Genomic DNA, 10,434 nt, shown 5'->3' with positions numbered 1-10,434 from the left:
TTGTGGGGCGGGAGGTGGAAGTTGTGATGCAGGAGGTGGTACATGTGGGGCGGGATGTGGCACTCGTGAGCAGGGAGGTGGCACTTGTGGGGCAGGAGGTGGATGATGAGGGGCAGGAGCTGGCACTTGTGAAGCATGAGCTGGCACTTGTGGGGCAGGAATTGGCACTTGTGGGGCAGGAGGTGAATGATGTGGGGCAGGAATTGGCACTTGTGGGTCGGGAGGTGGCACTTGTGGAGCGGGAGGTGGCACTTGTGGGGCAAAATGCAACACTTGTGGGGCAGGAGTTATAACTTGTGGGGCAGGAGGTGGAAGTTGTGGAACAGAAGGTGGCACTTGTAGGGCAGGAGGTGGCACTTGTGGGGCAGGAGGTGTCAGTTGTTTGGCGGGAGGTGGCACTTGTGGGGCAGGAGGTGGCACTTGTGGGGCAGGATGTGGCACTTGTGGGGCAGGATGTGGCACTTGTGGGGCATGAACTGGCACTTGTGGGGCAGGAATTGGCACTTGTGGGCAGGAAGTGGATGATGTGGTGCAGGAGCTGGCACTTGTGAAGCATGAGCTGGCACATGTGGGGCAGGAATTGGCAGTTGTGGGGCAGGAGCCTACACTTGTGGGGCAGAACGTGGCACTTGTGGGGCAGGAGGTTGAAGTTGTGGTGCAGGATGTAGCACTTGTGGGGCAGGAGCTGTAAATTGTCTGGCGAGATAAGGCACTTGTGGGGCAGGAGGTTGCACTAGTTTGGAAGGAGGTGGCACTTGTGGGGCGGGATGTGGCACTTGTGGGGCAGAAGGTGGATGATGTGGGACAGGAGCTGGCAATTGTGAAGCATGAGCTGTCACTTTTGGGGCAGGAATTGTCAGTTGTGCGGCAGGAGTTGGCACTTGTGGGGCAGGATGTGGCACACGGGCAGGAGTTGGCACTTGTGTGGTGGGATGTTGAAGTTGTTGGGCGGGAGGTGGCACTTGTGGGGCTGGAAGTGGCAGTTGTAGGGCTGGAGGTGGCACTTGTGGAATTGGAGTTGGCACTAGTGGGGCAGAAGGTGGAAGTTGTGGGGAAGTATTTGGCACTTGTGGGGCAAGAGGTGGCACTTGTGGGGCAGGAGGTGGTCCTTGTGGGACGAGAGGTGGCACTTGTTGGGCGGGAGGTGGAACTTATGGGGCGTTACGTGGAAGTTGTGGGGCGGGAGGTGGCTCTTTTGAGGCAGGAGGTGGCACTTGTGGACCAGGAGATGGAAGTTGTAGGGCGGGAGGTGGCTCTTGTGGGGCAGGAGGTGGAAGTTGTGGAGCGGGAGGTGGCATTTGTGGGGCGGAAGGTGGCATTTGTGGGGCAGGAGGTTGCACTTGTGGGGCAGGAGGTGGCACTTGTGGGGCGGAAATTGGAACTTGTTGGGAGGGAAGAGGTACTTGTGGGGCAAGAAGTGGCTCTTGTCGGGCAGGAGCTGGCACTTGTGGGGCAGGAGGTTGCACTTGTGCGTCAGGAGGAGGAAGTTGGGCGGTCAGTGACACTTGTGGGGCAGGAGGTGGATTATTTGGGAAGGGAGGTGGCAGTGGTGTGGCAAAATGTGGCACTTGTGGGGCAGGAGCTGGCACTTCAGGGGAATGAGCTGGCACTTGTAGGGCAGGAATTGGCACTTGTGGGGCAGGAGGTGGTACTTGTGGGGCAGGAAATGGCACCAGTGGGGTAGGATTTGGAACCTGTGGGGTAAGAAATGGCACTTGTTGGGCAGGAGGTGACACTTGTGGGGCGGAAGTGGAACTTGTTTGTCATGTGGCCACAATTGTTGGGCGGGAGGTGGCACTTATGGGGCAGAAGGTGACAATTGTTGGGCGGGAGGTGGAAGTTGTGGGGCGGGAGGTGGCACCTGTGGGGTGGGAGGTGGATCTTTTTGTGCAGGAGGTGGCGCTTGTGGGGCTGGAGTTGGATGATGTGGAGCCAGAAATTTGTAGGGCACAGGTGGATGTTGTGGGGCATGATTAGGCACTTATGGGGCTGGAGGTGGCACTTGTGGGGCGGAAGTGGAACTTGTAAGACAGGAGGTGGAAATTGTTGTGGTGGTGACTTGCGGAATCAAACTCTATAATCCAGAGATGGGTTATAAAGCAGGTATGTTTATTCCAGCGTTGCGCAGCGCCGGGTGCAAGGGGGATAGCTCCTCCAAACTTGCACACTGTAAAGAGAAAAGTGTGTTACAGATATAGGTTAAGCTAATACATAATCAATAGTCTCCTCCTCAGTTTGATTACATATTCATTACATTCCCTATGGCCCCGTTCCCCGCGACCCCATTCCCTCATTCCCCCTGACCCCATTCCCCGCGACCCTTGCCGATGTTTTGGGGGGAAATTCTTCTTCTGTTTTCTTCTTGGTGTTATCTGCTGTTATTGTTCTCCCATGTTGGCATCATCTTGCCCGGGGGGGAGGATCTAATCCTTCTTGTCAGAGGTCTCCGGACAGTTTCTTCTTATCTTTATTGCCCTCTTCTCTGGCTTTATTTTGACTAAGTGTCTGCAATTCCCCCTTTCCCTGCACTTTTAAATGTACAGTTACCCTTTGTCTTGGTTTCTGTGAAGTTCCCCTTTCCCTTTCTATAGCACAGTGTTACCTTACCACCATTTTGAGGCTTTGCTCACTCTTCAATTCCCCCCTTTTCTTCAATCTAGCAGGCTTTTACCTGCTAGATTCTTAATGGGTCTCAAAATAGGCTCCGCTCTCTACCTTTTGTCTCAGCTCATGTCTCTTCCAAACCTCGTATTCCCTTCCAGTACCTTGGTACAGACACAAAAGACATCTTATAACAACACAAGTAAAACACACCAAGAGTAGCAAGGTGATGCAGGCTAAGAAAAGCTGTTTTAGTCATCCTAAATTTGGCAACTAGTAAGTTTATCCCATGATCCAGAGAAAACTATTCCCCAATCGGTGTTATCCCTGCCTACTCCATGTTGCAATGCATCTTTGGATAAACAGGATATCTCCTTTTGGATTGTCCATCAAGCATCTGCAGCAGCATCCTCAATTGTTTCTAAGGTTACAGAAATTTTCATACAGTGGTACCCCCCTTTTCTTGGGAGTTCTGTGAACTCAATTTGCTGTTGTTGCCCTGGAAGGCCCTCTCCTGTGAGGCCCACTTGTGCCCTGTTCCTGGTACTGGGACTGTACTTTGTAGTGTTGGTTTGCCCAATATATTCTCTTCCCTTATAAACAATTTCCATAAAATACTAAAGGGCATAATAATGTGTCCATTTGGGCATGCACACATCTGTCAGCTTGCTCTCTTCCTTTCTAAATTATTAATTGGACTCCTGTTCTCTTTAGAATATTTTACAGGTTTTGACTTGGCTTCAGAGATTTTAAGTTTACCGTCTGGAATTGAAGCCCTCTTCAACTGCCTGTTCTGCCACCTGATCTATCATCTTATTTTCTGTTTCCTGTACAGTGTTACATTTCTGATGTCTTTTACAACATATAATAACCATTGGTAGATTTAAATCAGGCTGTTTTTCTTGTGTGTGAGCAATCCTTGCTCTTTTCAGATGGTACTATGAGCGTGTGGCACATATTTAGCATCTGTCCATATGATTAAAGCTCTTGTCAAGGCAGTTATTTCAGTCTTCTGAGGGGAAGTCCCCACAGCTGGTGGTTGTGCTTCGGTTACCTGGTCAGTAGCAGTTACTGCATGTCCTGCCTTACAGTCTCCTTGTCTCATAAAACTGCAGCTTCTGGTAAACCAGGTGTCTTCTGCATCTTCTAAGAGTTCGTCCTTCAGGTTCGACTGACTGGCTGGAATGTGCAGCTTCAGTTGATTTAAAGCAGTCATGTAATACTGGTTCTCCGGGTGTTCGGCTAAGGAAAGATACTGGGTTGACAATATTAGTCACAATTATTTCTACATCACCCTGCTCTACCAGGATGGCCTGGTATTTCAGGAATCTTTGGGGTGAGAGCCAATGAACTAATGTCCCCCCTTTTGCCTCCAATACAGTAAACACTGTATGAGATATTAAAACTGGTATCCTTTGGCCCAGTGTAGATTTATGGGCTTCTTGAATATTGAGCACTAGTGCAGCCACTGCCCTCAGGCACCCTGGCCATCCCTTACTCACTTCAAGCTGTTTGAGGTTTACCATCAGTCCGTAGCTGTGTATCCATGGTCAGCACCCTCCTGTCATTCCTGGGAACGTATGGAGTTCCTTGGCAGTTTGCAGCTCATTGGCTTAGCAGATGGCTTCTTTCTTGGCAGTCCTTAAGGTTCAAAGTCCAGCTGTAATTTCTGAGTTATTTGTGCTTTCTGTAAACCAAGAAACTCAGCAAACTCTCAGTCTATTCTACACAGTCCTTTTGTCGCTGTGGCATCCACATGCTCCAGTAAAGTTCCACCCTAGCATGGAGGATCCCAGGTCTCAGGCTCACAAGTTGACCGGTTCTCAAAAATCATTAAGCTGTTCTCACAACCCTGGGTAACACTGTCCAGGTTAACTGAGTCTCTTCTCCCTTTATTAGGGCTTTCCTATTCAAAGGCAAATAACCTTAGGCTTCCTTTAGCCAAACCAGGCAGAAGAGACATCCCTCAAATCCAGAAGGTAAACTCCACCTAGTCATTCCTTAACTTGGTTGATAAAGTGCATGGATTTTCCATTACTGAGTGTATCCATTCAACAATTCCATTACTTGTCCTCATGTCTTCTACCAAACTATCGAAAATTTAGCAAATTGGCAAAACTGGAGTTTTGTACTTGGATTCCCATTCAATTAGTAATTCAAACTCAAAAAATTATCTATTATTTCTTTTATCCTTCTACATTCACATATCCTCAAAGGGCATCACTTTACCCTGAGTGGGTGAGCTCTTGCTTTTAACTTAATTTTTGGCCCTGATGCCCACACCCCTAAGTGTGTCTTATTTGAGATTGCTGTGGCTCCTGGGGGTATAACATTGTTTTTCCCAGTTTGTGTTAATAGTTAGACTTACAATTCTTAATCAGCCAATATTGTTTGACCCTTAGCTCCAGTTTTATTAAATTTCTTGCCAGGGTAACCTGACAGGTACAAGAATTCCTGTATTCCTACTTGTTTTCTTAGTTTATATTTAATTAATTCCAAAAGTAAGCCTTTTCTTGTTGGGCAGTAGCACCTACTAATGTTACAAAACCATCTATGGGTAGTAAGAAGCTCCCATATCCATCAGAAAATGAACTACTTTATCCTGCTTCTTTAGCTGCAGTTTCATCGGTGTATCTGCTAGGGTAAACTTCCCAAGTTCTCATTGTTCAGCTCTGCAATCAGAGACAATTCCTTCTCACTCAGCTTGGTCGGATTTCTCTACCAGTGTCCCACTGCAGTTTGTACACTGCTTTCATTCCAGCGGAGCAGAGCCCTCCCTGGGCTCTTCAAACCTCCCTCCCCTTTCCTCGTGGGGGATCCCTGGGTCCTATGGCCCTACTCTAGCACCACAACAGTAACAGCTGTTATTATTCTCAATTTCCTGAACATCTCTGATTCTCAATCAGGTGTTTGTTTTGTTTTCTGTTGTTGTTGTTGTTTGTTTGTTTTCTTCTTATTGTACTCCTCTCTTCAGACCTGACATCCCTGTTTTTATCTTTGCCTTCCTCAACCTGTGTCCTTCCCAAACTTTTTCGCTTTCCAAACTCTAATCATTACATTTCACCTCCTCTCCAGAGCCTTCCAGTGCTGCCCAGATTTCAGATTTCCCAGATCTCTGCACATGAAGGCTATTCTCACTTCCAGTGCCCTGTCCTCTCCACCTCCCCCTTTGCAGTTTACAGCAGCAGTCTCTGACCCTGGCTCCCTCTCCCACTCTGAGAGTTCTGATTGCAGGGGAACGGTGCGGGGGGGGGGTTGTTCTCATGCCCGCACAGATAAACTCACTTTCTCTTTAACCCTTTTTCCTCTGTACACTATTCCACTATTTGTACCCTCAGTTACACTTCCACATACCCTCAACTATACTTCCGTATGCCATTAACAACTACACTTTCTTATACCAGCAAAACAGTTTGTCCCATTCCCTTCAAAACCCACAAATCAAGCAACACAGTTCTTCAGTTTCCATAAACACCCTTACTACCTTATAACTTTCCCTTAGTAATCCATATCGTTCAGTTATAAACCTCTCGCCACAGAGCCAGCACTGACTGACCCACCTCCCTTACACCTCTTCGCAGGCAGAACACAATATCACATAAATGGCTTGATACTCATTCCACATAGACATCTCTCTATATGTTCATTGTCCCTGTCCTCTAGCTTATACATTAACCACCACTGATTACAACATTTAATCAGGATTTTTTTCTTTTCGGCTCAGGGTTCCTCCTGGTTCCCCAGCGATATCTCGCCAATGTGCCAGTATACACCCCAGGGGTGAGCGTGCAGGGACCTCTTTGCTCTGTGATTTTCCCATCGTAACTTAATATAAACCACCGTATTCTTTTATAAGTAAAACCACTTCTGACACAACAGCATTGTTATGACTTATGACCACATACTTTACAACAACCAGTAATTAATAATACAAAATAAACATGTATTAAAACAAAGACAAACAAGTATTGGAGACAACTTTCGCTTCGTCCGTCCCCGGCCGTTTCCCTCGCGGGAGGACGGAACCGCGGGTCGGGACTCCGCACTCGCCCCGCAGCTGTGCTGCGTCTCACTCACACCACACTCACACGACAATTCAAGCATTTGAATATCAACCATATATCATTTGTTAAGCTTAACCAAAGATGTTAAGAACACCGGTGCTAGTTGTTGACTTAGGTCACCTATATAAACAGCACTGTACGATACCAATTATCCCAGGATTACCCAAATCACCCTGTACCAGAGAGCAGACAAGCTCTGCCCAATTAGCAATCACCTGAATGTGAGCAATAGCTCTTTTACCATGCGTACGACTTACTGGCCCCTTTGTAGGCACTCCCTAGGGAGTCCTAACCCAGCCGGCAACCTAACCTAACCGGTGAGCTCACATCCCTGGGGGGGAGCACGCCGACTCCACTGTGCCCTGCGTAGGACGTCTCCTCACGACTTACGGGTCCCCCATTTCACATACCTGGTCCGCCGATAGATGGTTCTTGTCTGCTCCTGCAGTGATCAGATGAGGGAGGGGAGTCCTTCCGAGAAATCTCGGGGCGCGCCAAAGGCGTCCCCCTTCTCAGCTGGTCCTGCAGCCGAACAGAGAGGGTCCCATCTGGGGTGCCAAATTGACTTGCGGAATCAAACTCTATAATCCAGAGATGGGTTATAAAGCAGGTATGTTTATTCCAGCGTTGCGCAGCGCCGGGTGCAAGGGGGATAGCTCCTCCAAACTTGCACACTGTAAAGAGAAAAGTGTGTTACAGATATAGGTTAAGCTAATACATAATCAATAGTCTCCTCCTCAGTTTGATTACATATTCATTACATTCCCTATGGCCCCGTTCCCCGCGACCCCATTCCCTCATTCCCCCTGACCCCATTCCCCGCGACCCTTGCCGATGTTTTGGGGGGAAATTCTTCTTCTGTTTTCTTCTTGGTGTTATCTGCTGTTATTGTTCTCCCATGTTGGCATCATCTTGCCCGGGGGGGAGGATCTAATCCTTCTTGTCAGAGGTCTCCGGACAGTTTCTTCTTATCTTTATTGCCCTCTTCTCTGGCTTTATTTTGACTAAGTGTCTGCAATTCCCCCTTTCCCTGCACTTTTAAATGTACAGTTACCCTTTGTCTTGGTTTCTGTGAAGTTCCCCTTTCCCTTTCTATAGCACAGTGTTACCTTACCACCATTTTGAGGCTTTGCTCACTCTTCAGTGGGAGTTGGAAGTTTTGAGGCAGGAGGTGGCACTTGTGGGGCGGGAGATGTAACTTGTGGGGCAGGAGGTGGCACTTGTGGGGTGGGAGGTAGATGATGTGGGGCAGGAGGTGGCACTTGTGGAGCAGGAGTTGGAAGTTGCAGAACAGGATTTGGCACTTGTGGGGCAGGAGGTGGCACTTGTGTGGCGGGATGTTGAAGTTGTGGGGCGGGAGGTGGCATTTGTGGGGCTGGAACTGGCTCTTGTGGGCCGTGAGGTAGAAGTTGTGGGGCTGAAAATGGCACTTGTGGGGCAGGAGTTAGCACATGTGGGACAGGAGGTGGCATAGTGGGGCAGGAGCTGGCACTTCAGGGGAGTGAGCTGGCACTTGTAGGGCATGAATTGGCACTTGTGGTGCAGGGGGTGGATGATGTGGGGCAGGAGGTGGTCGTTGTGGGGCAGGAGGTGGCACTTGTGGGGCAGAAGGTGGATGATGTGGGACAGGACCTGGCACTTGTGGGGCATGAGCTGGCACATGTAGGGCAGGATGTCGCGGGATGTTGAAGTTGTGGGGCAGGAGGTTGCACTTGTGGGTCAGGAGGAGGAAGTTGGGCGGTCAGTGACACTTGTGGGGCAGGAGGTGGATTATTTGGGGGGGGAGGTGGCAGTGGTGTGGCAAAATGTGGCACTTGTGGGGCAGGAGCTGGCACTTCAGGGGAATGAGCTGGCACTTGTAGGGCAGGAATTGGCACTTGTGGGGCAGGAGGTGGATGATGTGGGGCAGGAGGTGGTCATTGTGGGGCAGGAGGTGGAACTTGTGGGGCAGGAGGTGGAATTTGTGGCGTGGTAGGTGGCACTTGTGGGACAGGAACTGGCACTTCTGGGGCGGGAGGTGGAAGTTGTGGGGCAGGAAATGGCACTTGTGGGGCAGGAGTTGGCACATGTGGGACAGGAGGTGGTACTTGTGGGGCAGGAAATGGCACCTGTGGGGCAGGAGTTGGAACCTGTGGGGTAAGAAATGGCAATTGTTGGGCAGGAGGTGGCACTTGTGAGGCGGGAAGAGGATGATGTGGTGCAGGAGCTGGCACTTGTGAAGCCTGAGCTGGCACTTGTGGGGCAGGAAGTGGAACTTGTAAGACAGGAGGTGGAAATTGTGGGGCGGAATGTAAAGTTGTGGGTCAGGTGTTGGCAATTGTGGGTCAGGTGTTGGCACTTGTGGGGCAGGAGATGTAACTTGAGGGGAGGGGGTGGAAGTTGTGGGGCGGGAGGTGGCACTTGTGGGGCAGGAGGTTGCACTTGTGGGGAGGGATGTGGCACTTGTGGGGCTGGAGTTGGCACTTGTGGGGCAGGAGGTGGATGATATGGGGCAGGAGTTGGCACTTGTGGAGCAGGAGGTAAAAGTTGCGGGGCAGGATTTGGCACTTGTGGGGCAGGATGTGGCACACGTTGGGCAGGAGGTGGCACTTGTATGGCGGGATGTTGAAGTTGTGGGGCAGGAGGTGGCATTTGGGGGGCTGGAACTGGCTCTTGTGGGGCAGGAGGTGGAAGTTGTAGGGCAGGAAATGGCACTTGTGGGGCAGGAGGTGGCACTTGTGGGGCAGGAGTTGGCACTTGTGGGTCAGGTGGTGGCACTTGTGGTGTGGGAGGTGGCACTTGTGGAATTGGAGTTGGCACTAGTGCGGCAGAAGGTGGAAGTTGTGGGGAAGTATTTGGCACTTGTGGGGCAAGAGGTGGCACTTGTGGGGCAGGAGGTGGTCCTTGTGGGACGAGAGGTGGCACTTGTTGGGCAGGAGGTGGAACTTATGGGGCGTTACGTGGAAGTTGTGGGGCGGGAGGTGGCACCTATGGAAATGGAGATGGCACTAGTGGGGCAGGTAGTGGCACTTGTGGGGTGGGATATGGAACTTATGGGGCAGGAGTTGACACTCCTGCCCCATAAGTTTTTGTTTTTGGGGCAGGAGGTTGAAGTTGTGGGGCTGGACGTGGCACTTGTGGGGCGGGAGTTGGCATTTTGGGGAGGGTGGTGGCACTTGTTGGGCAGGAGGTGGCACTTGTGGGGCAGGAGGTGGCACTTGTGGGGCAGGAGGTGGTCCTTGTGGGACGAGAGGTGGCACTTGTTGGGCAGGAGGTGGAACTTATGGGGCGTTACGTGAAAGTTGTGGGGCGGGAGGTGGCACCTATGGAAATGGAGATGGCACTAGTGGGGCAGGTAGTGGCACTTGTGGGGTGGGATATGGAACTTATGGGGCAGGAGGTGGAAGTTGTGGGGCTGGACGTGGCACATGTGGGGCGGGAGTTGGCATTTTGGGGAGGGTGGTGGCACTTGTAGGGCAGGAGGTGGCACTTGTGGGGCAGGAGGAGGAAGTTGGGCGGTCAGTGACACTTCTGGGGCAGGAGGTGGCACTTCAGGGGAATGAGCTGGCACTTGTAGGGCAGGAATTGGAACTTGTGGGGCAGGAATTGGCACTTGTTGGATGGGAGGTGGTTGATATGGGGAAGGAGGTGGCAATTGTGCGGTTCGAGGTGGCACTTGTGGAGCAGGAGATGGAAGTTGCGGGGCAGGAGTTGGCACTTGTGGGTCGGGAGGTGGCACTTGTGAGGCGGGAGGTGGCACTTGTGGGGCAAAATGCAACACTTGTGGGGC

General features: G+C 50.9%; 1 long non-coding RNA gene across 1 annotated transcript; it reads left to right on the top strand.

The window, feature by feature from the left end:
- The first annotated feature begins 2,044 nt into the window (after positions 1-2,044).
- On the top strand, positions 2,045-6,591 carry LOC146756831 (uncharacterized). The gene is made up of 2 exons (XR_014937216.1): positions 2,045-2,103; positions 6,326-6,591. It is a non-coding gene; the product is annotated as an uncharacterized LOC146756831 (long non-coding RNA).
- The last annotated feature ends 3,843 nt before the right edge of the window (positions 6,592-10,434 follow it).

Source organism: Coturnix japonica, chromosome 25, assembly GCF_054131305.1.
Source record: "Coturnix japonica strain WE chromosome 25, WE-NBRP24, whole genome shotgun sequence".
Classification (NCBI taxonomy): domain Eukaryota; kingdom Metazoa; phylum Chordata; class Aves; order Galliformes; family Phasianidae; genus Coturnix; species Coturnix japonica.
This window is presented reverse-complemented; position numbering and strand designations above follow the sequence as displayed.